General features: G+C 39.1%; 1 protein-coding gene across 3 annotated transcripts in view; it reads left to right on the forward strand.

The window, feature by feature from the left end:
* LOC106096083 (uncharacterized) overlaps window positions 1-27,734 on the forward strand; it is a 117,644-nt gene that overhangs the window by 28,392 nt on the left and 61,518 nt on the right. For all 3 annotated transcript variants that reach the window (XM_059362660.1, XM_059362663.1, XM_059362661.1), the window contains exon 2: window positions 19,704-19,748. The gene's annotated coding sequence lies outside the window, so the exon portion shown is untranslated. The remainder of the gene's footprint in view (window positions 1-19,703; window positions 19,749-27,734) is intronic.

Consider the following 27,734-nt stretch of genomic DNA (forward strand, 5'->3'; position numbering starts at 1 on the left):
TTAAGGATTTTGTGAGTAGCTCGGAATTCCTAACTTTTCTTTTTAGAGGTTACTTTATAGTTTTTAAAGCGCACAACAAGTTGATTACTGGCTTAGGTGTATATCCATAGTGGCATGGGGCGAATAAATATCTGCACCCTTTTTTCAACCTAACCTAACCTAAGGATGTTCTTCAGGTCAATAATGGATTAGCGGTCCAGCAGAATTCCTTCAATAAGAACTTAGCGCACCTGTTTTTGGACAGAAATGGACCGATTTGTAAGCACATATGTAGTCGCAGAATCGCACTTCTAATCTAATGTGGCAAGTTTGTCTGTACGTCGGTTCATGCAGTTTTTCATGTATGGAATAGCACCGCCTGCTATAGTGAACTATATGGTCAATCATTCGAATTGACGTATTTCTAAAATTGTTTCACTTTTGTTTACTCTATTTACTCACTAACACACAATTTCGGACCCCAGAAATAAACCGTTATTGTACACCATCACTTATTTTAGTACATAATTTGGTCCTTTTACTTGTTTCATTTGAATGGTACCCCCACTATTTAATCAGTTTTTGATTAAAGGTTATTGGTGAATGAACATATCATGGCAATCCTGACGATAGATGTTCTATATAAGCCTGCACTGGTAGTTTATCCAGAACTTCGTTGTTCTGGAGAGATATAATTTTCATATAAATTTCATTGCACCGCACTATAATGAACTAAAATAAAACTCAGATAATATTTCAGAATAAATATAGAATGAAAAAAAATTAGTCTAACAAAGTCTTCTATTGTTGAAGAAAAGACCAAATTGTTACCTATAAGGAATTTTATCCATCAATTTGAAAGTTTTGCCCGTTTCCGATTCAAGTTTAAGCACAATGAAAAGGGGTCTCCTTTTTAAAGCCGAGTCCAAACGGCGTGCCGCTGTGCGACACCTCTTTAGAGAGAAATTTTTACATGGCATAGTACCTCACAAATGTTGCCAGCATTAGGAGGGGAAACCCCCCTGAAAATTTTTTCTGATGACCTTGCCAAGATACGAACACAGGCGTTCAGTGACATAGGCGGACATGGTAACCTCTGCGCTACGGTGGCCTCCATCGATTTACTACCCACCAAAAAATAATTCGTTTCACCCAAATGAACTACTTGGTTGAATAAAATTAGACTTTGTTTACGATAAAATTACATGTTTTTTGAGAGAAATTCTTGCAAGAATTTGTGACATGTATAATCAAATTTTTACCAATTATAAACAGATCTCAACTGGTAACTCAAATCCTTTTAGAGTTTTTTTTTGGTTCATTTCGATGTTATGACACAAAATTATATTTAAAGTCTTCTATTTTGGCACAACCCTATTATAGTTTTGTTTTGTGACTTGTTGTATTCCTTATGCTAGAAACGAAACAAAAACAAGTAAAAGCGTGCAAAGTTCGGACATGCCGAATCTTATGTACCCTCCACCATGGATCGCATTTGTCTTGTTCTTTTCCCGGTATCTCTTTTTAGGCAAACATATGATAAAAGAAAAAAATTGCTATGATATTGGAGCTATATCCACTTATGGTCCGATGGTCCGGACCATAATTGAACTGAATGTTGAAGACCATAGTAGAAGTCGTTGTGTAAAATTTTAGCCAATTCGAATAAAAATTGCGCCCTTAAGGGCTCACGATGTAAAATAGGGAGATCGGTTTATATGGGAGTTGTATCAACTATAGACCGATTCAGACCATAATTGACACGTATGCTGAAGGCCATAAGAGAAGTCGTTGTACAAAATATCAGCCAATTCGGATAATAATTGCGACCTCTAGAGGCTCAAGAAGTCAAGATTCAAGATCGGTTTATATGGCAGCTATATCTGGTTATGGATCAATTAAGACCGTATTTGGCGCAACTGAAGGACGTCATAACAAAACACTTCCTTTAAAATTTCAGCCAAATCGGATAAGAATTGCGCTCTCTAGTGGCTCAAGAAGTCAAGATTCAAGATCGGTTTATATGGTAGCTATATCAGGTTATGGACCGATTTAAACCACAGTTATTGGAAGTCATAACAAAATTGCAGTCAAGTCGGATAAGAATTGCGCCCTCTAGAGGCTCAAGAAGTCAAGACCCAAGATCGGTTTATATGGTAGCTATATCAAAGCATGGACACCGCCTACACTAATCCGATTTGGCTGAAATTTTGCATGAGATGTTTTGTTATGACTTCCAATAACAGTGCTGAATATGGCGCAAATCGTTACATAACCTGATATAGCTGTCATATAAACCGATCTGGGATCTTGACTTCTTGAGCCTCCAGAGGGTGCAATTCTCATCCGATTTGGCAAAAAATATGTACAACGGATTCTCTCATGATTATCAACATATGTGTCTTATATGGTCTGAATCGATCAATAGCTTGATACTGCTCCCATATAAACCTATCTCCCGATTTTGCTTCTTCATCCTCTATAAGGCGCAATTCTTATCCGAATGAACTGAAATATTACACAATGACTTCTACAATGTTCAGCATTCAATTCATTTATGGTTCGAATCGGACTATAACTTGATATAGCTCCAATAGCATAAAAGTTCTTATCCATTATTCTTTGTTTGCCCAAAAAGAGATATCGCGAAAGAACTCAACAAATGCGATTCATGGTGGAGGGTATAGAAGATTCGGCCCCGCTGAACGTAGCACGCTTTTACTTGTTTTTATTATTATTACCACTTTATATCCTGATACCTGGGGTATTACTGATGTCTGGGATATTACAAGCTAATAAAGACTCGTTTGTAGTGCTTAACACTGATAAGTCTAAAGGAAGGTTTTGTTGATATAAAAGTTTAGCGAACCATAAGAAAACTTAAAAATACATTCTATTTCATGTATGGGCAACAACACACAACTGAACATAAAATCCTATGACCGCGGGTATGTGAAAAACAAACCGTACATGTGCAGTGTAAGCAACTTCGTGTGCCTACGTTCGGTCGACGCATTGATGTCTTTAACATTTGGTTGATTGTTCGGGTTTTACTGACCCTCATACAAACACAATTTAGTATTTTTAACTGTGTTAGTGTGCCCAGCACTGTTATATTTTAAAGCATTTTGGTCAAACGAAATAAGGAGCTGTCCCAGAAAAAAACTCGGAGATCATTTTATATAGAAGCTATGACACAGATAAGTCAACATGGTTACTTTAGGTTACCCAGAAAAATTAGTTTGCTATATCAACAAACACTGTTTGCTGAAATTAAATTAAAAATTTTATACTTTTGAATAAATCTGTTCAAAATTTTTGAACTTGAAAGCAATTAATAAGGCATTTGCTGTGTATTAATTGAAACAAGTAAAAGCGTGCTAAGTTCGGCCGGGCCGAATCTTATATACCCTCCACCATGGATCGAATTTGTCGAGTTCTTTTCCCGGCATCTCTTCTTAGGCAAAAAAGGATATAAGAAAAGAGTTGCTCTGCTATTAAAACGATATCAAGATATGGTCCGGTAAAATGTCAGCCAATTCGTATAAGAATTGCGCCCATTGGGGCTCACGAAATAAAATAGAGAGAACGATATATATGGGATCTGTATCGGGCTATAGACCGATTCAGACCATAATAAACACGTTTGTTGATGGTCATGAGAGGATCCGTCGTACAAAATTTCAGGCATATCGGATAATAATTGCGACCTCTAGGGGTCAAGAAGTCAAGGTCCCAGATCGGTTTATATGGCAGCTATATCAGGTTATGGACCGATTTCAACCATACTTGGCACAGTTGTTGAATATCATAACGAAATACTTCGTGCAAAAATTCATTCAAATCGGATAAGAATTGTGCCCTCTAGAGGCTCAAGAAGTCAAGACCCAAGATCGGTTTATATGGCAGCTATATCAGGTTATGAACCGATTTGAACTATACTTGGCACAGTTGTTGGATATCATAACAAAACACGTCGTGCAAAATTCCATTCCATTCGGATAAGAATTGCGCACTCTAGAGGCTCAAGAAGTCAAGACCCAAGATCGGTTTATATGGCAGCTATATCAGGTTATTAACCGATTTGAACCATACTTGGCACAGTTGTTGGATATCATAACAAAACACGTCGTGCAAAACTTCATTCTGATCGGATAAGAATTGCGCACGCTAGAGGCTCAAGAAGTCAAGACCCAAGATCGGTTTATATGGCAGCTATATCAGGTTATGAACCGATTTGAACTATACTTGGCACAGTTGTTGGATATCATAACAAAACACGTCGTGCAAAATTCCATTCCATTCGGATAAGAATTGCGCACTCTAGAGGCTCAAGAAGTCAAGACCCAAGATCGGTTTATATGGCAGCTATATCAAAACATGGACCGATATGGCCCATTTACAATACCAACCGACCTACACTAATAAGAAGTATTTGTGCAAAATTTCAAGCGGCTAGCTTTACTCCTTCGGAAGTTAGCGTGCTTTCGACAGACAGACGGACGGACGGACGGACGGACGGACGGACGGACGGACGGACGGACGGACGGACAGACGGACGGACATGGCTAGATCGACATAAAATTTCACGACGATCAAGAATATATATACTTTATGGGGTCTCAGACGAATATTTCGAGTAGTTACAAACAGAATGACGAAATTAGTATACCCCCCATCTTATGGTGGAGGGTATAAAAATTACCATAGGCGTTAATTTCTTGTTTAAAAGCATAAATGTAAAAGTAGTAGTTATTTGTCTGCTGTTATTAAAATTCGTTAAAAATGAGCAAATTACAAAAAATTGGAAAAAATTACCTTATGTGCTTGTAAAATAACAAGATAAGATTAAATAAAATATTTTTGAGATATTTATGAAATGTTGGAGCTTTTTTTTAACTTATTAAGTTTTGAAATCGGCAGAAAATGTTTTTTGTTTTAGCAATAAATTACTGCTGTCCCATTTCCAGCAGACTTTCTGCTGTTGCAGCAAACATTTTCGCTGTTTTTACTAACTTATCAGGCATCAGTCTGCCATCTAACTAACTTGGACGTTTTCGTCCATTGTAATACCTCAAAAACAGGAGAAGGAAGATGCCTTCTAGTTCCTACTGTTGAACCATCTAGATCACTGTAAAAAGTCCAACAACTTGCGAATGTTCCCATCCGCTAAATCAGACAAGTTCTGAAAGAAATGAGAACCTACTGCCTCCTAGCAGCCGCCTTTAGTTTGACACTTCAGCATTTCGACAATTTGTTCGGGCTGCCAAATATTTATTTGTGAACTTCGAAATGTCGAAGTGACCAACTTTAGGGGCCTGCTAAGAGGCGCGCGTAACACCTAGGACCCTGAAATTTTGCATATCATCTCGTTAACATGTCATTATCTGACCATTAAAAATTTTAAAGAGTCTCTCTAACAGCAGATTTGTTACTAGTTTGTTTTTGATGCTATGTTACCGTGCGTCGTAAGTCTTAACGAACATTCAGAATTTATCAAACAAGAAAAAAATTAAATTTTTTGAAAAAAAATCCTTATATGAGCAGTTCATTTCGAAAAATTTGGATTTTTAATGAGCTATATACAGTTTATTGTGCCACTTTATATCAGGATAAAGACTGAGATATTGGAAGCCAAAACGGGATATCGCATGCAAAGTTTCAACTAAATTGGAACATAAATATGTCCACTAAATTCGAGTCGATTTATATGGAAGCTATATCAGGATTTTGATCGGTTCGGACCGTAGTTGGCAGGGTTGTCAGAAGTCATAATTGAACACAAAATACAAATGTTTTCCGGCACTCTGAGGAGAATTCTTCAGGAAGCATTTCGTACGGCAGCGAAATGGACTAACGAAAATTGGGATAATTTTTTCAAAACAATCCAAATATAAACAATCCAAATTGAAAAAGTCGGAAAAAAGCCGACGAAACGTCGAGAAAAGGTAAAATAAACTTGTTTTATTTGCATTTTGAAACATATTGACCCTAACAACCCGCAAAAATCACGTAAGAGATTATAAACAGAGATCATTTGTGGGAAATCTTCTCAGAAACCACTGATAGAAAACAGACTTTGCAAAACATGCACCAATGTTGTCATTACTTTACACTGTAGAGCTGGCTGGTTGTAACTTGATTAAGCTTGTTTTTTTCCTATAGGCGTGGGTGCCCAGGATTCGGCCCGACCAACCTTAGTGCATTTTAACTTGTTTATTATTATCTTGCTGATTTTTGTAAGAAATGTCGTTTTCAAATCACAGTGCAGTGCAACGTTGGTTGCTTGATAGCGATCGGATTGCTTAAGACAACACAAAAAGAGGGCAATGAACGCAGCCACTGATATATAAATTCACTGCAAATAAGAGATTGACTAGGCCAGACACATAGACTTCGGGAAACAATTGACGGGAAAAGTGGCGGAGTTGGCAGGCTGTATGTTATGATTATTGCCTAAACATGGAAATTTCTGATGAAGTCAGAGTTATGTCGTAAGTCTTCAATGACTATTTCCAGCTCTATTGGGGAGATAAGAATTCACCTTACGCGATTATCCCACATGTTTTCCAGATTAATTTTTACGATACCCACCATTTGCAAAGATAAGCCATTTGGGCAATAATGCAAATACATTGACTTTGCTTGCCATCTCTGATAGCAATAGTTCAGCGCTAATAATTGTATTTTCAAATATGAGTACTATCTTGGCAAATACAATTCAATTGCAAAATATAGTTTGTTGATTTTTCATGGTCAATAACACTCACATACTGTTGGTAGCAGTATCATGGATTTTATTTGTCCGCCACACTTATCATTATTGCTAGAGATACCTTTATCCCCAAAAAGTGCGTTAAAGTGTTACTTTAAATCTGTTCATAATATTAATGGTTCTACGATGTTTTTGAAGGCATAGGCACTGTGGAGAAATGATGAGCTAGACGAGTCGGCAGTGTGCTCGATTTACCGATGGTTGGATGTGGGTGCGAATCTTACAGTAGCTGTGGGTCCAGGCACAGTGCAGAAATGTCACAGTAGCCTAGGCAGGATCGAAATCGGTCGCGGCGGTCGCGTGTTCGATTCTGAACAACGGTTTTAGCCTGTCCCTATCAAAATAAGCCAATGATATTAGAATGGACTACAAAATTGACTAAGTGGATCATTATTACCTTATATAGGCACAGTAAAACATTTTTGGAAAAATTGCTTAAGCCGATTACTTTCGAAGAGAAAATCATTGTTTTTGGTTCTTTGTTTTATTCCAGAACCGAAAGGGACCACAAACATTTCTTTAATGAAAAACCATGGCACCATTTATGTTTATTACATAAAGCGCAAGACTTCTTCGCCTTTTCTACACTAAAAGCATGTTTGACGGTGTCGAAAAAGGAACTCAGTTGAATGGATGACATCCACCCTGATCTAAATTCGTCAAACTAGCTGGTTTTTGGTATTTATCTTCGTTGAGTTGTAAGCTATTTCGACATTGACGAATCAATTTACCTATATTTATATCGAAACAAAGTATTTCTTTTTTTGCTCTAATTGCCTTTCAAACGCTTGAGGAACACGAATGTTTGACTTGGAGTTCGACAAATTGGCCATAAATGTTGATTGGAGCATTATCGACTCAGGAATGTTTTGATTTGTCTATATAATATAATTTGATCGCTTTTGGTGTCGGTAATTACTTCGTTCGATTTATATCGAGCTTTCTCAGAGATCGCACTATACGAGTTGTTGTAGATGGGTTCTCATCGGATGAGTATACATTGACCGCTGGTGTACCACAAGGCTCTGTCCTTTCCCCCTACCTTTTTCTTATTTGGTCAGACTTCGAATCCAGTTTACTCATTTGCCGATGACAGTAGTCTGTGTTAATTATATCCTTAGGCTCAGTCCTCAAGAAATTGTGGACAGGAAACTCATTATGGATTACATCTAACCCAAGATTTGTTGGCCATTTCCATGTTGGGTAGAATGAACAGAATAGACTTTAACGCACAGAAGACGCAGTGCAGTTTCTTGTCTCACAAGCGATTCACAGACCCACTTCAATCGTCGATATCTATCGACGGTATAGATATTGAGCAGCCAGATGCTCTTGATGTTCTGGGCAGGAAGATACAATGTGATGTCCGTTGGTCAAAACGCGTAATCGAAGTGTCGAAAGAATCATTCAAGTGTTTGGGCTTTCTTAAGCGGTGTAAGAAATTTTTCACCTGTTCTGATCTTCTTAATATCTAAACTACCTACATCAGGCCAAGGATGGAATATAACTCTCATATATGGGCAGGAGCTCCAAAATCATCCCTGGAGCTACTTGACCGGGTTCAACGGAGAGCAATGTTGTTGATTGGGAACATCGTCGGAATGTGGGTAGCGTTGTATTGCTCTATCGTTATTTTCATGGCGTGTGTTCCAGGGATATTCGTCTTTTTATCATTCATTCATTTTTGCCCAAACCATTCGTATGTGAAATCGACTTCCGGCTAATGTCTTTTCCACCGACATTGACGTTCAGAAATTTAAGACTAATAAATCAATAAACACTACTCCTTCTTTCCCCCGTCCAACCCTTAACTTTCCTAATTGCCAACGCAATGCACTGCATATATAGGGGACATAACCTGCGTGTTGGTTACATGAAAAAAAAAATACGCTTAATACCCTTAAGAAGGATTATTCGGGGATATCTTGCTCGCTGCTACTAGTAAACTACCCAGCAAACTCTTTTTATACCCCCTAGCATAGGATAGGGGTATACTAATCTAGTCATTCCTTTTGTAACACCTCGAAATATTTATCTAGGACCCCTCAAAGTATTTATATTCTTGATGGTCTCGACACTCTGAGTCGAACTAGCCATGTCGGTCCGTCAGTCGCAATCACGATAGCGGTCGAACGCGTTAAGCTAGCCGCTTGAAATTTTGCACAAATACTTCTAATTGTAGTAGGTCATTGGGGATTGCAAATGGGCCATGTCGGTTCAGATTTGGATATAGCTGCTATAGCTTGAGCCCCGGAAGCCGCAATTTCTTCCAATTTCCTTCCAAGAACTGTGTCAAGTACGGTCCAAATCGGTCAAGAACCTGATATAGCTCCCATATAAACCGATCTCCCGATTTGACTTCTTGAGCTTCTGGAAGCCTCAATTTTCATCCGATTTTGCCGAAATTGTGTACATAGTGTTCTGTTGTGACTTTCAACAACTGTATGTATTACGGTCTAAATCAGCCTATAACTTGATATAGCTCCCATATGAAGCGATCTCCCAATTTGACTTCGTGAGCACTTACAAGCCGATATTTTTGTCCGATTTGGCTGAAATTTTGCATGAAATGTTCTGTTATGACTTCCAATAACTATTCCAAGTACTATCCAAATCAGTAAAGAACCTGATATAGCTCCCATATAAACCGATCTCCCGATTTGACTTCTTGAGCCCCTGGACGCCTCAATTTTCATCCGATTTGGTCGAAATTTTGCACACAATGTTCTGTTATGACTTCCAACAACTATGCCTAGTACGGTTCAAATCGGTCTATAACCTGATATAGCTCCCATATGATCCGATCCTCCGATTTGACTCCCTAAGTCACTGGAAGCCGCAATGTGTCTCCGATTTGGCTGAAATTGGCATGTGTTGTTCGGTTACGACTTCCAACAACTGTGCTAAGTACAGTGCAAATCGGTGAAAGGCCAGATATAGCTCTCATATTTTAGCAGAATCCTTGTTGGTGGGTTTCCAAGATTCGGCCCGGCCGAACTTAGCACGCTTTCAGACTTTTGCTTCACCTTCGCAAATGCTCTCTAGATTCGCTTACACTAAAGCCTTTCCATTTATCTTTTTTTAAACGGAGTAGATGTTACTCTCCCTGCTTTTCGTCGTATTAACTTTATCACAAACCTTTTCCAGCGACCCTCGTTGTGGTCGGCCCTTTTTTGCTATTAGCACTAAAATATGCAGATTAACAAGTTTGTCGATTAGTAAGCTCGTTAGTCAATAAAGTTTGTCCGTCAGTCAGTTTGTTGGTGTATTTCGATTGTCGCTAAACCAGTATCAGTGCATCTAAACAAACAACGTGGAAGTGTCGCTGATTCTCGTGTTGTGGTGTTTTCATTTTCATTTCAATTTATTTTTTTTTTCTGTTTTTTTGCTGGTGGTGTGTTTTGATCGATATTGTGAAACATTTCTTGCCGTAATTCAAGTATTTGATTAACTAAAAATAAAGTTGATTCAAAGATATAATTAATTATAATAAAGTAACTTGGGTTTTCACTTAGTTTTCCCTTAGGTATTCAGTCAGAGTTTTCATTCAGACGGGCTTAATGGTATATGTGAGTGGGTGTTTTACTGTATGTGGGTGTTCATTATGTTGTTTAAATAAGAGTATCTCAAATAGTTGTTTTTGTTTTCTTGTTGCTATCCTCGCTTCCAATCTGGTCAGTATCCAATGGATGTATTTATGGCTTCTGACATTGACATGTTCTAATTGGTCGCACTTTTACGAGTACAAAGCCATGTGGACGAACTTATTTTAAAAGGACAATTAGCAATGTTGAATATGTACAAAAACAAGACAATTGGCCTTTTTATTCGATTTTGGAACCATTTACTATTTTATACGCATTACTGACTTGACTGACGCGTGACAACTATTATGTTAATGAAAACTTTTGTTTTAAAGACGCCTCTTCAAAGAGTCAACCAGAGATCAAATTAAAAATATTGCTAAATTCTTAAGCTTGTTTGGCTACTAATTTGACACTGTGGGAGTGTGGGAGGTGTTTACACTGGGATCTATTGATTAATAGCAATGATGGGCGTACTTACGCAAATAATTTCCGAGCCCATGCGCTTATGTTCATGGATACGTACACAATTACTTTAATTGGCTTTGACAGAACAAATGTCCCATTAGTTGAACTTAGAACAGCGTTCCAAGCATCTCGATTTTCTGGGCTTCCTCTTAAATCTCTGACGCCAAGTTTCGAAATGTCTTTTACCACTTGATCCTTCCATCGGTTTGCGTGTCGCCTTCAAAAGACTTCTTCGATAGTGCTTTTTCCATCATTCTAACAACATGTCCTAGCCAACGCAGCCGTTGTAGTTTGATACGTTTAACTATGCTAATGTCGTCATACAGTTGGTGAGAACTGGTCTATAAATTTTTCGAAGAATCTTTCTCTCAAACACTCTAAGCACTGCCTCGTCTGCCTACACAAGTCTTCGTCTATGGAGAGGTTCTAAACTGCCTACTAAATCCAAAGTAGCATCTGTGTGCCTACTAAATCCAAAGTAGCATCCGTGTGCCCGTATTATTCTTCGCGTTATTTCAAAACTGGTGATAGTCGTTTCGGTTACGGTGGTACTAAGGTTTATAAAGTTGCTGACTATCTCAAAGTTGTGGTTCCAATCTACGATAACAATATGGTACAATAATGTGCATGTATTTGTCCACCGCTGATCTACAGAGATGAGTTAAGTAGAGTTGAGAGACAACTTGGGAAGTTTCCCGGTGCTTCTAGTGACATCCTTCAACGATCTCCTTAAATCCCATTAAATGAGAAGTTATGCTTTTCGGAAAGAAATATGAGGTACCCACTGTGGCATTTGCCGTCTTGGGAGAACACAGTATGAAATCGCAAAATACCATAGTGTTTTGCTAGACAGGAAATAACTTCATATCCAAAATTTTTCAAAAGGCACCGGCAAGAGAGCTGTTGATAGTTTTAACCTCGTGTCATGTTCTGACTGTGTACTGAAGTTGTCAGACCTGTAATCCACCAATGGAAAAGTAAACTACTATTCAAAACTGAGACGGCTTCAAAGGATGGCTTGCTTGTACATCACAGCCTCACTATGTACGTCACCCCCTGGGTCAACATCAACATGCCATGATTCTGGACCAGCATAAGATGATAGGCAAATGAATGGTCCTTTACTGCACTTAGGAATTAGGACTAAGTATATCAAGGAGGTTGCCTGATCCGAAGACTCATGGATTTAAAGAAGTGTTGGAGTGGGTAATAAACAACAGTCCTGTATCCACTATAAGTCTGTTTATTTGACATAAGGTTGGAACGCCGTTGGCCAATTTGTTAAAACGATAAAACGAAAAGACAAAAAATATTAAAATTTGTATATAAAACTCGTAAGACTTGGAATATCCCTGTGGCCCATCTGTGGCACCCAAGTAATTGTAGAGCATACTTGCTTTTAAGACTTGTTCCAGCCTCAGAGGAATCGAAAACTTTGGCATGTCTTTAATAACATGAAAGCAAATTCTTCCAAGTGATCTATCACTCTGCTGTTGTGGCCAAAGGAGAGGGGGACTGGAAATAGGATGAGTGACTAAAGAATGGAAATAACGAGACACATCAAAAATTTTGTATTCAATAACTTTGTTTTAGTTTTGAAGCATATGGCAAACATGGAGGGCTGTTCCGGTTAGCATGTTCGCTCATGACACTGAACGCCTGAATTGAATTGAATTCTGACGATAATATCAGAAAACGTTTTCAGTGATGGTTTTCCCTTCCTATTGCTGGCAACATTTATGAAGTATTATGCCATGCAAAAGGTTCTCCCGACAAAAAAAAAAAAAATAAATAAAACGTTTGGAATTTGTTTGCTACAAATAAATCTGTTTTATTGGGAAACTATTATTTTTTTGTAACTGTGCAAAATTTTCCTTTACCGTTGACCGTTAGTTGTGAATTTTTCCAAATTTTGATGTTAAAGTCACTTCGGTTATGGTAAAACTTTTATGAACTTCGTCTGTTGTATAGGATAACTTTAATTCCATTCTACTTACAAAATCCATGGTCGTTTTCCATAACATGCCCCCAAGTTGGTTCATATCTGGTATTGTGTCCCCACTTAAGGGTCGGTGTAGACGCGAAAGTCGGGCAATGACATAGGAAATGCTTCAACGTCTCATCATCTTCCCACATGCCCTAAAAATTGTATTATATGCCGAACCGTTATGATACTGAAAACTATACAGACATTTTTCTTAATTATTTTCAGTAATACACTCGCCTTCTCATGATCCAGATCCCGCCATTGCCGTCGTCGTTCGTCGACGACGCCCTTAACCAAGTTTATTGATGGCAGTCCTCTGGCCTTCGTGGCAGTCCTCTGGCCCTCCTTACTCCACTATGACCCGGCACCCAAACTATGCGGATTGTGCCATCGTCAGAGAAGGCGTTAATCTCTTTCCTGCACTCCAACATTGTTCTTGATCTTACCGCCCTGGTTGTAATTGTCCTGATGGTCAGTTTACTGTCCGTAAAGATGTTCACTCGACATCCTCGCGTGAACACAACACCATCTCACGCATTCCGTGATCGCTCGGATATCCGCCTGCAGGATCGTATTATGGTCAGGTAGTCGAAAACGGATCTCAGTCCTTGGGTTCTCAATGTAGATCCCCAAGCACATTTTGTCCTCTAGTTTCGATCCATCTGTATAGCATGATCTCCCAGATGGCAATACCAGAGTTCCATCAATCCAAGATTGTGCCGCTGGCAGCAGTGCATCGTACTCGACCTCAAGTGATATCTCGGGTATTCGTTCGGAAACCTCTTCTAATTCATCCAGATTTCCAATGTCGCCTCGATTATACCGCGAAGGTGCGACCTACTCCTATCGTCTATCCATCCTCCCATCGCCTTAAGTCTCATGGCCGCTGTGGCTGCTTCACATTTATTTTGTGTGTCAATGGGTCAGATATCTGGAATAGTCGCCATTGCCCTAGTGAGCGTAGTGAGTGATCGCTCAGCTTATGCAAAGACAACATTTTCTCTGAACCTGTTGTTTTATCCTTACGTTGTGCTTTTTCACCATCGCAGTCCACTAAACTCCTGAGTCGTAACTAAGTATTGGACTAATCGCGATCCTGTAGAGCATACACTACATAGTGCCCAACATCTGTGAGACTTCTCAGTACGCTCCTGAATGTGACACTTCCAATTCAGTTTTCTGTCCAAGATCACTTCTAAGCGTTTGAGAAAACGTGGTGCGTCAAATTGGCCCACCTTCATCTTTCTCGTGAACTGACAGATATCAGTCTCCCCTGGGTTAATATTGAGACCCAGAGAGATCTGCAAGACTCTTTCGGCCCTTCTGGATAGCTGATTCGGATCCTTACCTTTTAAAGCCATTTTAACATTGTCTGCGTAGTAGTCGGGTTCAAATCCGTCCTCAGTCCGCATCCGTAATATGTCATATATGGTGGTCACCCAAAGGAGGCGATACAATACTCTCTGTAGCGTACTCTGTGCCACTTTCTCCCTCATATTTATGTCATGGGACCCTCAATTAATCCACCTGTTCCTTAGCATATGATGTATCCAGTCTTTAAGCCCCCTCGATGTCAATGCATAACCTAAATATGTACGTCATGGCATTGAATAATTCATCTATTATATGTACAGCCTCATGCTCTTTATCAAGGTATCTAAAATACGTTCCGTGGCTTTACGTAGAAAGGACGTACATCTTATAGGTCTGTTGGCCGTTGGAGTTGCATAACGTCCTTGCTGGGCTTGGGTATAACTACCACCCTTGCCTCCTGCCAGGCTTTTGGAGTATATGCAAGTCCTAAGCATGCTGTGACAATATTGGCCGGGTGGGGCGCCAGATAGTAGTCACTCCGGAAATATTCCATCAGGTCCGGGGGCATAAATGATTGGAAGCTTCTCAAGGCTTTCTTTACCATAAATTCCAATATAATAAGCCTTCGATCAACTTCATTATTCCAAGATTCCAACGTCTCCGTGAGTCTCGTCGTATCCTGGGAAAATGCGTTTTCATCAAAACCGTCAACATGTCATCCGTTGTCTCTGCTTACACTTCCATGTCGTCGGATATGATTCTTTTGGTTTGTTTATATTTTGTGTCTACCCTTTCGGCATTCGTTTGTTTTTTTCGTTGGGTTAAGCTCCAATTGCCAAAATTCAGTATTTGGAGGCTCGCAATGATGTGCGGATATAAACTCGGAAAGTCATAATTTTTTTAAGCTCGGCGTGCCGCAGTTCGACACCTCTTTGGTGAGAAGTTTTACATGGCATATTACCTCACAGCGGGGAAAATCACCGCTGAAATTTTTTTCTGATGGTCTCGCCAGGATTCGAACCCAGCCGTTCAGCGCCATAGGCGGACATGCTAACCTCTGCGCTACGGTGGCCTCAGTTCATAACTTAATATAACTGTCATATAAACCGATCTCCCGTTTAGACTTCTTGAGCTTCTAGAGGGTGAAATTCCTATCCGATTTGGCTGAAATTTTGCACATATCGTTGAGGAATGACTTTTAATAACTGTGCCAAGTATGGTCTAAATCAATCCATAACCTGATATAGCTGCTATATAAACCGAAGTGGGTCTAGACTTCTTGAGCCTCTAGAGGCCGCAAATATTTTCCGATTTGGCTAAAATTTTGCACGTGGTATTTAGGTATGACTTCAACAACAGTGTCAATTTGGCGGAAATTTTACATAGGTCGTTTTGGTATAACTTCCAACAAATATGGTCTAAATCGGTTGATAACCTGATATAGATGCCATATAAATCGATCAACAAATTTGACACTCTGAGTCACTGGTGGGCGCAATTTTTTCTCGAATTGCCTGAAGTTTTGGAGGTACGATAAGTATGGTCCATATCGATCAGTAACTTGATGTTGCTCATATATATATTGAACCAGTAAGGAAAGGCAAAAGTGTGTTAATAATACCCTACACCTATACTATAGGTACAAAGTGGGAGATATATCTAATTCTGAACCAATTTTGATGGACCTCGGCGGATGTTTTCAGATTAACAATCGTTATCAAATTTCGAGCAAATATATTCTGTAATAATTTCGATTTCTATTAAATTCACCAGTAATGTCGAGAGTCATTAGAAAATTCTTCCTTCCAAATTTCGCATTGCATTATTACTGCAAATCGGACGAACATATATATGGGAGCTATATCCAAATCTGAACCGATTTTTTCCAATTTTAATAGGCTTCGTCTCTGGGCCGAAAACATGCCTGTGCCAATTTTGAAGATGATCGGATAGAAATTGCGACCTGTACTTTGTGTACAAATTAGCATGGACAGACATCTGTCTGTCAGACAGACAGATGGACAGAGTCGATCGGTATACTTATCAATCGGTCTTTCTCTCTTACTTTTGGGTGTTAAAAACTAATTCACTAAGTTATAATACCCTGTACCACAGTAGTGGTGTAGGGTATAAAAAGTCATTCAAAGAACTTGACAAATGCGATCCATGGTGGAGGGTATATAAGATTTGGCCCGGAAGAACTTAGTACGCTTTTACATGTTTACTATTATACCTTTCATTTTAATCCCATATTGTCGTGATTGATCAAAATATCCATTGGGGTTTGTTTTTGGGGGTGGGAACCCTAAGCACCTCACCGGACCAATGGATACCAAATTTTTGTGTTTAGATTAAAAATGAGTGCAAGAGATTTTGCCTGCTTGTGCCACCCATTTCGGAGATCTAGGGTTTATGAGGATTAGGGTAATTAGGAATGGTAATTTTGGGAATGGGAAGACCCCTCAGACAATATGGATACAAAATTCGTGCTTTACTTCCAAATAACTTTAATTTGAGTCCCATATTGCCATTGTCGGTAATTTTGTAGACATCTAAAAGTCTACTTTTGGCTAATCGATTTATTCCATCAGAACCCGTATCGAAATCAAACTTGCACTTACGAAGTGCATTCAAGACCTCGACATTCTTATATTAGATATCGTATTGAAGGCATTTGTCACAAATGATAAACTGCGTCAACCGACACATGTCTAATGTCGACATGTGTCGACAATGGCAGTCCACCGGCGAATAAATTCGTAATCTCAGCTGTGTCAAAGGATTCAGTATTAAGATATTTAAGGGTGTTATTAAGGCTATTAACTTTTCTTTTGGAATTGACTTGGTGAGGTTAGGTGAGGGTGCAGATATTAATCCGCCCCATGTCACTATGGACATATACCTAAGCCAGTAATCGGCTTGTTGTGCGCTTTAAATACAAAAAAAGTAACCTCGAAAAAGAAAATTTAAGTTAGGAATTCTGTGCTACTTACACAATACTTAATTGTTTTTCATGCCACTCCCCTAAGTTGGTTCATGTCGGTTATAGTGTTCAACCTAAGTGCCGGTATCTGTTAGACGAGAGAGAGAGAAAGAAAATGATCCAATGTCTCATCATCTTCCCCGCATGCTCTACACATGCAATCACTTACCGCACCGATTTTACATAAGTGAGCTCGTAATCCTATGTGTCGCGTTACGATACCAATAGTTTTACTGACCTCCTTCTTACTTCCATCAGTAATAGCCTCGTCTTTTCACGATCTGGACCCCCCATAGGATTTTCGCCGTACTACAGACCGTTTCGCTGTTTCACAGTCTTGCATGCGTATTCGTCGCCAACGCCCTTAACTCGGACTGTGTCGGCCCGAAAGGCTTCCGGTTAACCAAGTTTATTGACGGCAGTCCTCTGGCCTTCACCCCCAAATCATCTGTCCTTCCTTCCCCCTTACTCCGTTATGCCCCGGCACCCAAGCGATGCGGATTTTGCCATCCTCAGAGTACGCGTTAATGTCTTTCTTACACTGCAAGACAGTTCGTAACCTTAGCGTCTTGGTTGTTTTTGCCCTTATGGCAATTTTACTGTCCGTAAAGATGTTCACACTCGACGTCCTTACACCACACCACCTCACGCAATCCGTTATCGCCCGTATCTCCGCCTGCAGAACCGTATCATGGTCAGGCAGTCTAAAACAGATCTCAGTCCCTGGGTTCTCAATGTAGATTCCCTGGCCCACTCTGTCTTCTAGCTTTGATCCATCCGTGCAACATGATCTTCCAGATGCCAATTCTAAGGTTCCGTCAATCCAAGACTGTGCCGCTGGCAGCAGTGCCTCGCACTCGACCTAAAGGTTCATCTCAGGTATTCGATCGGAAACCTCATCCATTCCTTCCAGGTTTTCTATCGTAGCCTCGATTATACTTCGATGGCATGAGTTGCTCCCATCCTCAATCCATACTCCCATCGCCTTAAGTCTCATAGCCGCAGTGGCTGTCTCACACTTAATCTGTATGTCAATGGTCCGGATATTTAGAATTGTGTCCAGTGTCCTAGTGGGCATGGTCGCTCCGCCTATGCCAAGACAACATGTTCTCTGAACCTGGAATTGACTAAACTAAAAAAATTCTTAAGATTGGCATCAAGGTTATCTCTCATGCGATCCAAATATTTTTCATAACTTTTATTACAAAAACTGTGATACGTATATGGAGTATTAATATATCTCGCGTTGTTTACATTGAGTTATCTTTTTTGAACTCTTAAACCAGTAAGGAAATTCAAAATTCGGGCGTTGCCGACTTTATAATAGCCTACACCTACCCTTTAAATACAAAGTAGGACTATATCTAATTCTGAACCAATTTTTATGGACCTCGGCGGATGTATTCAGATAGGCTATTAAAATTACTGCATCAAATTTCGAGCAAAGTAAATATGTTCAAAATGTAATAACTACGATTGACAAATGACGGAAGATGGGAGCTATATCTAAATCTGAACCGATTTCGATCAAACTTAATGGATATTGTGGAATTCGTCGAGGAAAGCGTTGTACAAAATTTCGGGAAGATTGGTCAATAAATGCGCTTGCAGTGGGTCTAGGAGTGTAAATCGGGCGATATATATTTATGTGAGCTATACCTAAATCTGAACAGATTTCTATGAAATACACCAGTAATATCGAGAGTCATAAGAAAATCCTTCCAGCAAAATTTCGAGAGAATCGGTTTACTAATGCCCATTTTATTGCTGTATTACTGCAAATCGGAAGAACATATATATGGGAGCTATATCCAAATCTGAACCGATTTCTATAAAATTCACCCGTAAAATTGAGGGTGATAAGAAAATTCTTCCTACCAAATTTCGAAAGAATCGGTTGACAAATGACCTTTTTATTGCTGTATTACTGCAAAACGGACGAACATATATATGGGAGCTATATCCAAATATGAACCGATTTGCATAAAATTCGCCAGTAATATTGAGTGTCATAAAAAATCCTTCTTTCCAAATTTCAATAAAATCGGTTAACAAATGACTATTTTATTGCTTTATTACTGCAAATCGGACGAACATATATAAGGAAGCTATATCCAAATCTGAACCGATTTTTTCCAGTTTCAATAGGCTTCGTTTCTAGGCCGAAAAACATGTCCACACCACATTTGAAGACGATCGGATGAAAATTGCGACCTGTAGATTGTACACAAATTAACCTGGACAGATGGACAGACAGACAGAGGGACGGACAGACAGACGGACAGTCTGAGTCGATCGGTATACTTATCAATGGGTCTACAAACTAATTCACTAAGTTATAATACCCTGTACCAAATTAGTGGTGTAGGGTATAATAATTCACTAAGATATAATACCCTGTACCATATTAGTGGTGTAGGATATAAAAAGGCGGTTTCTGAGGCTTCTTAAAGCCTTGCAGGACCAAAGTGTGCCAAAGGTAGAGTCGTTCATACAAGTAGTTGGCACGGATTGTGTAATATAATCAACGCAATGTGTCGTACTATTGGCTATACAATTTGTTTTGAATTTAAGATACCTTTGTTAATAATATTTTTTTTCTTCTTTTTTCAGGTTCCTTTTCTTAATTTTCGGATATTATTTACACATTATAGAAATGTGAGTATAATCGAATGCTTACCGTCATCCGTATATTACCCATAGGGTGTCATGATGAAAATGCGGTCGTGTTAGCTTTGTTAAACTGGAGATTCAATATGAGATATGAATTCCCATGAGTTCGTTAATTGCGCCCATGCTTGTATTACATTAAACAAGACTCTTTCCATTTGAAATGTGTCCCATGTTTGCTATGGCACATTGAAACAGGGCTTGATTCCCAGACGAAATAACGCCAGCGTACAAAAGTTTTTGTTTTTCTAGTAATTAGTTGTTGTTGGTAGGTTTTTACATTACCTTCATGCTATGAGACAGAAATTTCAAAGGGAAAAATGTAAGAGAAGGCATTGTCGTCATTCTTATCATTTTCTCCAAGCACTTAGATTTTGTGTAAAATATTTGTTTTATTTCTTTGTGTTGATAGGCTTTGTTTGGACTTTTCAAAGATGTGTTCTATGTCCGCCCCACATATTGAGTGGGTTCATGCTTTATCGGCCATAGTGCCGATTTCATTTTATTTCATTTCTCCGCTATTTAATTTCAATTTTCCCCGCTTAAGTAGGTGCGATAAGATATGCCGGCCTTATTATCAGGCATATAAGATTTGTTTAATTTTTTATTTATTTTTTCTATTTCACTGCAAATTATTTAATTGTTGTACCACAATGTGGAGTGGAACCCAATTCACGGTTGTGCGGCATTTGGATTTAGATTTGAATTTCGTTTATCTTCTGGTGGGGTTTTATTTAAATTTAGCAGTTGACGTTACTCGCTTTGAAGTGGTGCATGAGTGGAGTATATTCGCCTCGGTATTTTGTTTTATTCACTGGCCATAATTTGGTCGCATCATCATCATCATCATCATTATCATGTTAGCAAAATTTTTATTTGGTATTTCAAAATAAATAAATAAATACCGGAAGCCTTTTGTTAGCCATACGCCACCACCACCACATGGCATGCCAAAAATATTTAACTCACATTTAATGTGTGCTCGCTCCCTGGTAGTCGTTTGGTATTATAAAAAATGGGAGTTTTTAAATTGTACTTATTAATTATGAAATTTTGGGATCCAATAACAACTGAACAAATTCAAACTGGCAATTTTGTTTAATTTAACGATTGTCTTCATATCAAGAAAACAATTCAAGCGAAACAATATGACATGGCTAATGCAATCTATTGTTGCTAATATAAAAGATATGAGCGGAGACAATTTGAAAATCTTTTGTTGAATTTTATAACTAGGACATTGCATGGGGAAAATATGTTTCAAAACTCATGTACATAGTCAAATCGAAAGATTGTTATACACGGGAAAACTATATCTGGTTTGATTAAGTCCATCAAAACATGTTTGTTTGGTGGGGGTAACATAATTTATTCGGAAAATAGTGTGCTTTCAACAGATGGACGGGTATAGCCTTATTCACTTAGCGCCATGAAGATGAAGAAAATTAATACTTTCAAGGGCCTTAGATGAATACTTCGAAATGTTTACAAATGAACAATTATCATCACCACATTCTGGTAGTTATAACCACAGTGATAGAAAAAATGTATGCTAAACGTCCTTATTTTGATACCATACGGTATTCATAGCGAAATAACCGAGTATGGTGACAAAAAATACCGCCTGGTATGGGTAAATATGTATATAACGATAAGTACCGTTTAGTTAATGAAAAATTTTTCATGAACATTGATAGAAAAAAAAAAACACAGTGATAGAAAAAATTGATGCTAAACGTCCTTATTTTGATACCATACGGTATTGATAGTGAAAGAACCGAGTATGGTAACAAAAAAATACCGCCTGGTATGGGTAAAAATATAATATAACGATAAGTCCTTATTTTGATAACAAACGGTATTGATAGTGAAAGAACCGAATATGGTAACAAAAAAATACCGCCTGGTATGGGTTAAAATATATAACGATAAGTACCGTTTAGTTAATGAAAATTTGGCCACGAACATTTCCTTAAGGAACAGGGGCAAACTTTTCATTTGTCAATGAGGGCTGTCCGATTCAAGTTTAAGCTCAATGATAAGGGATCTCTTTTTTATAGCCGAGTCCGAATGGCGTGCCTTAGTGCGACACCTCGTTGCGGATAAGTTTTTACATGGCTTAGTGACTGACAAATGTCGCCAGCATAAGGAGGGATTATCACAGTTGAAAAGATTTGTGCTGATGTTTTCACCAGGCGTTCAGCGCCATACTTAACTCTGTGCTACCATAGCCTTACTTTATTTTAATTGACTATGATAGAATATTTGTTCCACTAGTCGAAAGTAAAATAGCTTTTGAAGCGCCTCGATCTTCTGCGCTCATTCTCAAATATCTGACACCAAGTTTCGAGGTGTCTCCCGCCACTTGATCTTTCTATCGCGCTTTTGTTCTTCCTGGTTTGCAAACACGTTGGTAATTTGCCTTCAAAAGACTTCTTTGCTGGAGCTTCTTCATCCATTCTGACAACATGACCTAGCCAAAGCAGCCGTTGTATTTTGAAGCGTGTAACTATGCTATCGTCGTCATACAGCTCATACAGCTCGTGGTTCATACGTCGCCTATATTCTCCATTAACGCAAACTGGATATTTTACAAAGAATCTTTCTTCCAAATACTCCAAGCACTGCCTCATCTGCTTTCACAAGTATCCATGCTTCAGAACCTTATAACAGCACGGGTAGTATCAGTGTCTTGCATAGTGTAATCTTCGTCTGTCGAGAGGTGGCCTTGTTTCTGAACTACTTACTTAGTCCAAAGTAGCACCTGTTTGCCAGTATTATTCTTCGCTTTATCTCAAAACTGTTGTCATTCGTTTTGGTTACGGCGGTGCCGAGGTAGATAAAGTTACTGACTGTCTCGAAGTTGTGGTTCCCAAATTTCTCCATTTTCTTTATCTGCTCGGTTGTGCAAGGCTGTTTAGGAGTTGAAACCATCCATTTCGTCTTATCTCCATTTTCACTGACTCTCTTTCGATTATTTCGAAGGTTGCAGTTACTACTTCCGGTGACCGACCTATGATATCGATGTCGTCGGCATGGGCGAGTAGAATGTGTTCTCTTGTGATTAACGTGCCATATCTATTAACATCTGCATCTCGTATAATCTTCTCCAACAGGATATTAAAGAGATCACACGAAAGGCTGTCCCCTTGTCTGAAACTATTCTTACTGAGGAACGCGTATTAGCAAGTGTCATCCTGCAGAGTCTTATTAATTTTGCAGGGATACCAAACTCAGATATGGCTTGATATACCTTTGAACGTAAAGGGGTATCGAAAGCGGCTTTGTTGTCAACAAAGAGAAGGTAGGTGTTGATTTGTCCTTGTCGGGTCTTTTCCAGGATTTGGCGCAGTGTGAATATCTGATCTAGGGTGGATTTAACAGGTCTAAAGCTGCATTGATAGGACCCAATTATCTCAATGACTTTAAGTTTTAATCTTTCACACAGTACGCTCGAGAGTATCTTGTATGCGATGGGGAGTAGACTTATTCTTCTGTAGTTGGCACATTCCGCCTTGTCTCCTTTCTTGTGTACGGGACATAGTATGCTGAGGTTCCAATCATCGGGTATGCGTTCTTCTAGCCAGATTGCCCAGATAAGCTGATGCATACGCCTTGTGCTACCGTGGCCTACAACATGAAAAAGGTATTGCTTGTTATACCCAAAAGGTATGGCGACCTTAATACCAAACTGAGATTGTTTTAATACCAGTCCTGTTATCACTTGAATATTGCACCACCAAATGAATGAAAACAAGGATAGACACATTTAGTTCGTCAGTGCCAGCTATATCTGATTTTAAATGGCATTAAGTCCATTAATCGACAGATCGGTTTATATCAGTGATGGCCACTCTTACATAGTTGAAAATACCAATTTGTGGTTGTCTGAGGTGCTATAAAACCCGAACAATCAAACAAGTGTAAAATAACACAATGCATCCACTGAAAAAAGGCACGCGAAGTTGCTTACACTGCCTATGTGCTTCTTTTCGTTTTGTGCCCGCGGGCATTAGAATTTATATGCGGTTGTGTGTTTTTGTCCATTTATGGTCTATATGACAGCTATATCTTGATATAGTCCGATCTTCATCATATTTAGTTTGGACATCGGAAAGCCTAGTGTAACTCACTGTTCAGCTAAACTGACCGATCGGTGTATACAGAAGCTATATCCTAATACGATTCGATTTGGCTCATTCGAAAACTTAACCTGCGTATGGAAAAGATATGGATATGTGCAAAATTGCAGCTCAATATTTACAGTTTTGAAGGTTGTAACGTGATTACAACTGACGGACGGACAGACACATGGAAATCGCTCAGTCGTCTTAGAATTTTACGATGATCTGCAATATATATACGTTGCAGGGTGGGAAATGGATATTGCGATGAGTTGCAAACTAAATGACAAAATGAATATTCCCTCTATAGTGGATCTTAATTTAACTTCATTTTGTTTGTGTATGTATGTTTAAATTATTTAAAACAATTGAAAACGTGTTATGTTCTGCCGGGCCGAGTATTGCGAACCCACAACCATGGTTTCTGCAAAAAATCGAACAAAAAAACTTCGTTGCAAGGGATAGGAGTACTTAACGTATCAAATTTCTGCCAAATCAGCCCAAAATAGAAGTTTATAGGGCCATATAAGAATAATCGGGAGACCGTTTTGTATGGGAGCCATATCAGATTATAGACTGATTTTGACAATACTTATTAGAGATGTGCACATGAGTGAATTTTCACTCACGCTCACGAGAAAGAAATGTTACTCACGCACGACCCACGAGAAAAATTAGGAGATTTTTACGCACGCACGACGTTTTTATGTCGACTCACGTTCACGCACTCTCTCACTCACTCGCGACTTACACAACACTCACGAGACAAATCACGTAAGGCAGTTACAGGCCGGTCATGTATATGATTAATTTAGTCGTTTTTTTCTCCAAAGTGGAGACGAGCTTATGACCATGAGAATTATGTTGAGCGGAATGATTTGATTATTGAAAAGGAATTGCCTGATCAACACATCCTTGGACATAGACATAGCAGCCATTGGCATACGTCCCGTTTTACAAGGTGGCTAGACTTTCTTGGAGAAAGTTGGGAACCACAACTTTGAGACAGTCAGTAACTTTATCTACCTCGGCACCGCCGTAACCGAAACGAACGACACCAGTTTTGAGATAAAGCGAAGAATAATACTGGCAAACAGATGCTACTTTGGACTAAGTAAGCAGTTTAGAAACAAGGTCACCTCTCGACAGACGAAGACTACACTTTACAAGACACTGATACTACCCGTGCTGTTATATGATTCTGAAGCATGGGTACTTGTGAAAGCAGATGAGGCAGTGCTTGGTGTATTTGAGAGAAAGATTCTTCGTAAAATATATGGACCAGTTTGCGTTAACGGAGAATATAGGCGACGTATGAACCACGAGCTGTATGACGACGATAGCATAGTTACACGCATCAAAATACAACGGCTGCGTTGGGTAGGTCATGTTGTCAGAATGGATGAAGAAACTCCAGCACAGAAGTCTTTTGAAGGCAAACACGGTGGTACACGCAAACCGGGAAGACCAAAGGCCCGATGGAAAGATCAAGTTGTGGGAGATACCTCGAAACTTGGTGCCAGTGATTTTAGAACGAGCGCAGAAGATCGAGGCGCTTGGAAAGCTATTCTACGTTCGGCTAGTGGAACAAATATTCTGTCATCGCCAATTAAAGTAAAGTAAGTCTTTCTTGTTCACTACCATCGCTTTGCTCATATCCATAGACTGCTAAAGCTCCCGGCTATTTGGCTCATTTTTATACCTACCACAGAAGGATATTCATTTTGCCATTCCGTTTGCAACACATCGAAATATCCATTGCTGACCCTATAAAGTATATATATTCTTGATCAGCGTAAAAATCGAAGACAATCTAGACATGTCCGTCCGTCTTTCTGTTGAAATCACGCTACAGTCTTTAAAAATAGAGATATTGAGCTGAAACTTTGCACAGATTCTTTTTTTGTCCATAAGCAGGTTAGGTTCGAAGATGGCCTATATCTTGATATAGCCCCCATATAAAACGATCGGCCGATTTAGGGTCTTAGGCCCATAAAGCCACATTTATTATCCGATTTAGCTGAAATTTGGGATAGTGAGTTGTGTTAGGCTCTTCGACACCCTTCGTCAATTTGGCCCAGATCGGTCCAGATACACCGATCCTCTGATTTAGAGTCTAAGGCTCATAAACGCCACATTTATTATCCGATTTAGCTGAAATTTGGGACAGTGAGTTGTGTTAAGCCCTTCGACATCCTTCGTTCAATTTGGTCCAGATCGGTCCAGATTTGGATATAGCTGCCATATAGACCGATGTTCCGATTTAGGGTTTTAGGCTCATAAAAGCCACACTTATTATCCGATTTTGGCCCTTCGATATCTTTCTTCAATTTGGCCCTGATCGGCTTAGATTTGAATATAGCTGCCATATAGACCGATCTCTCGGTTTAAGGCTTTGGGACCATAAAAGGCGCATTTATTGTCCGATGTCGCCGATGTGTTAAGCTCTTCGACGTCCTTCTTCAATTTGGCCTAGGTCGGTCCAGATTTGGATATAGCTGCCATGAAGACCGATACCTTGATTTAACGTCTTGGCCCCATAAAAGGCGCATTTACAATCCGATTTCACTGAAATTTGACACAGTGACATAAGTTAGGCTTTTCGACATCCGTATCGTATATGGTTCATATCGGTTTATTTTTAGATATAGCTACTAAAAAGACCAATGTTTTGCTCCAAATCGGAACATATTTCGATGTAACTGCAATGGGTCATAAGGTAAGCAATTTTCACCGGATTTTGATGAAAGGTGGTTTACATATATACCCGAGGTGGGTGGTATCGAACTTAACACCTTCTTACATGTTGTGATACTTTCTTAAACAACATCCTATGCAATTCGCATATGTGACTGCTGCAAGACCACAAAAAACAACATCCCCGTTTATGTGCAGTTCAATATCTAAAGCCTACTACTGACTTCGACTTTTCACAACTGTCAAAACGCATTATAAAAAAATGGGAACGAAGATAATGCGACATGTCGCTGCATCCGGATAAATTTCGCACAATTTTAATTGCAAATGTTATTAAATGGTCACGAAATGGGTCGAATAAACTCTGCTTCAATATTGCTGTGATTGTTGTGCGTTGTTGTTTGACTTTTGTTTGTGTTCTGACAAAGAAAAACAGTCCGTCGGACTTCGCCATAATTTATTAGGCATTTTCACTGTGAATGAAGTCAGTACTAGACTTAACTCATGAAACTTTTTTTCAAATTGTTTATAAATTTATTTGGGGTGGCTACGTCCCTGGTTGTGATATAGACTGGTCTTTTTATTGTCCGATTGTATTGACCGTTTTCTAAAACTGTGACTTATTTAAGGGTTCTTGGCAACTGAATCAATCGACAACTAACCCATATTTGCATACAACTACAATAAAATAGGATGATGAATATATCGATGGTGGTGGGTATCCAAAGTTCGGCACTGCCGAACTTAATACGTTTTTATTTGTTTATAATGGCACAGTTTCAATTACCACACTCTTCAGAGGCTGTACATTGGTAGGCAGTATATATCTACAACGTAACGCAGAGGTTTGTGAGGTACTATGCCATGGATAAACTTCTAGCCAAAGAAGTGTCGGACAGCGGCATGCTATTCGGACTCTGTTATAAAAATGAAGTCCCCTATTATTGAGCTCAAAATTTTAATCGAACAGCACTCGTTGATATCTGAGAAGTTTGCAACTGCTCCTTAATTTAATGTTCATGTGCAAATTTGCATATATGTACCTTATGGAAGTTAATGCGAAAAATGCGTCTACGAAATGAAATGAAGTTCGACCCTTTGTTACACTACTTGTCTTTTTCCAATGCACTTTTTTTAATGTAGCGATGGATTT

Source organism: Stomoxys calcitrans, chromosome 2 (genome assembly GCF_963082655.1).
Source record: "Stomoxys calcitrans chromosome 2, idStoCalc2.1, whole genome shotgun sequence".
In the NCBI taxonomy this organism is placed as follows: domain Eukaryota; kingdom Metazoa; phylum Arthropoda; class Insecta; order Diptera; family Muscidae; genus Stomoxys; species Stomoxys calcitrans.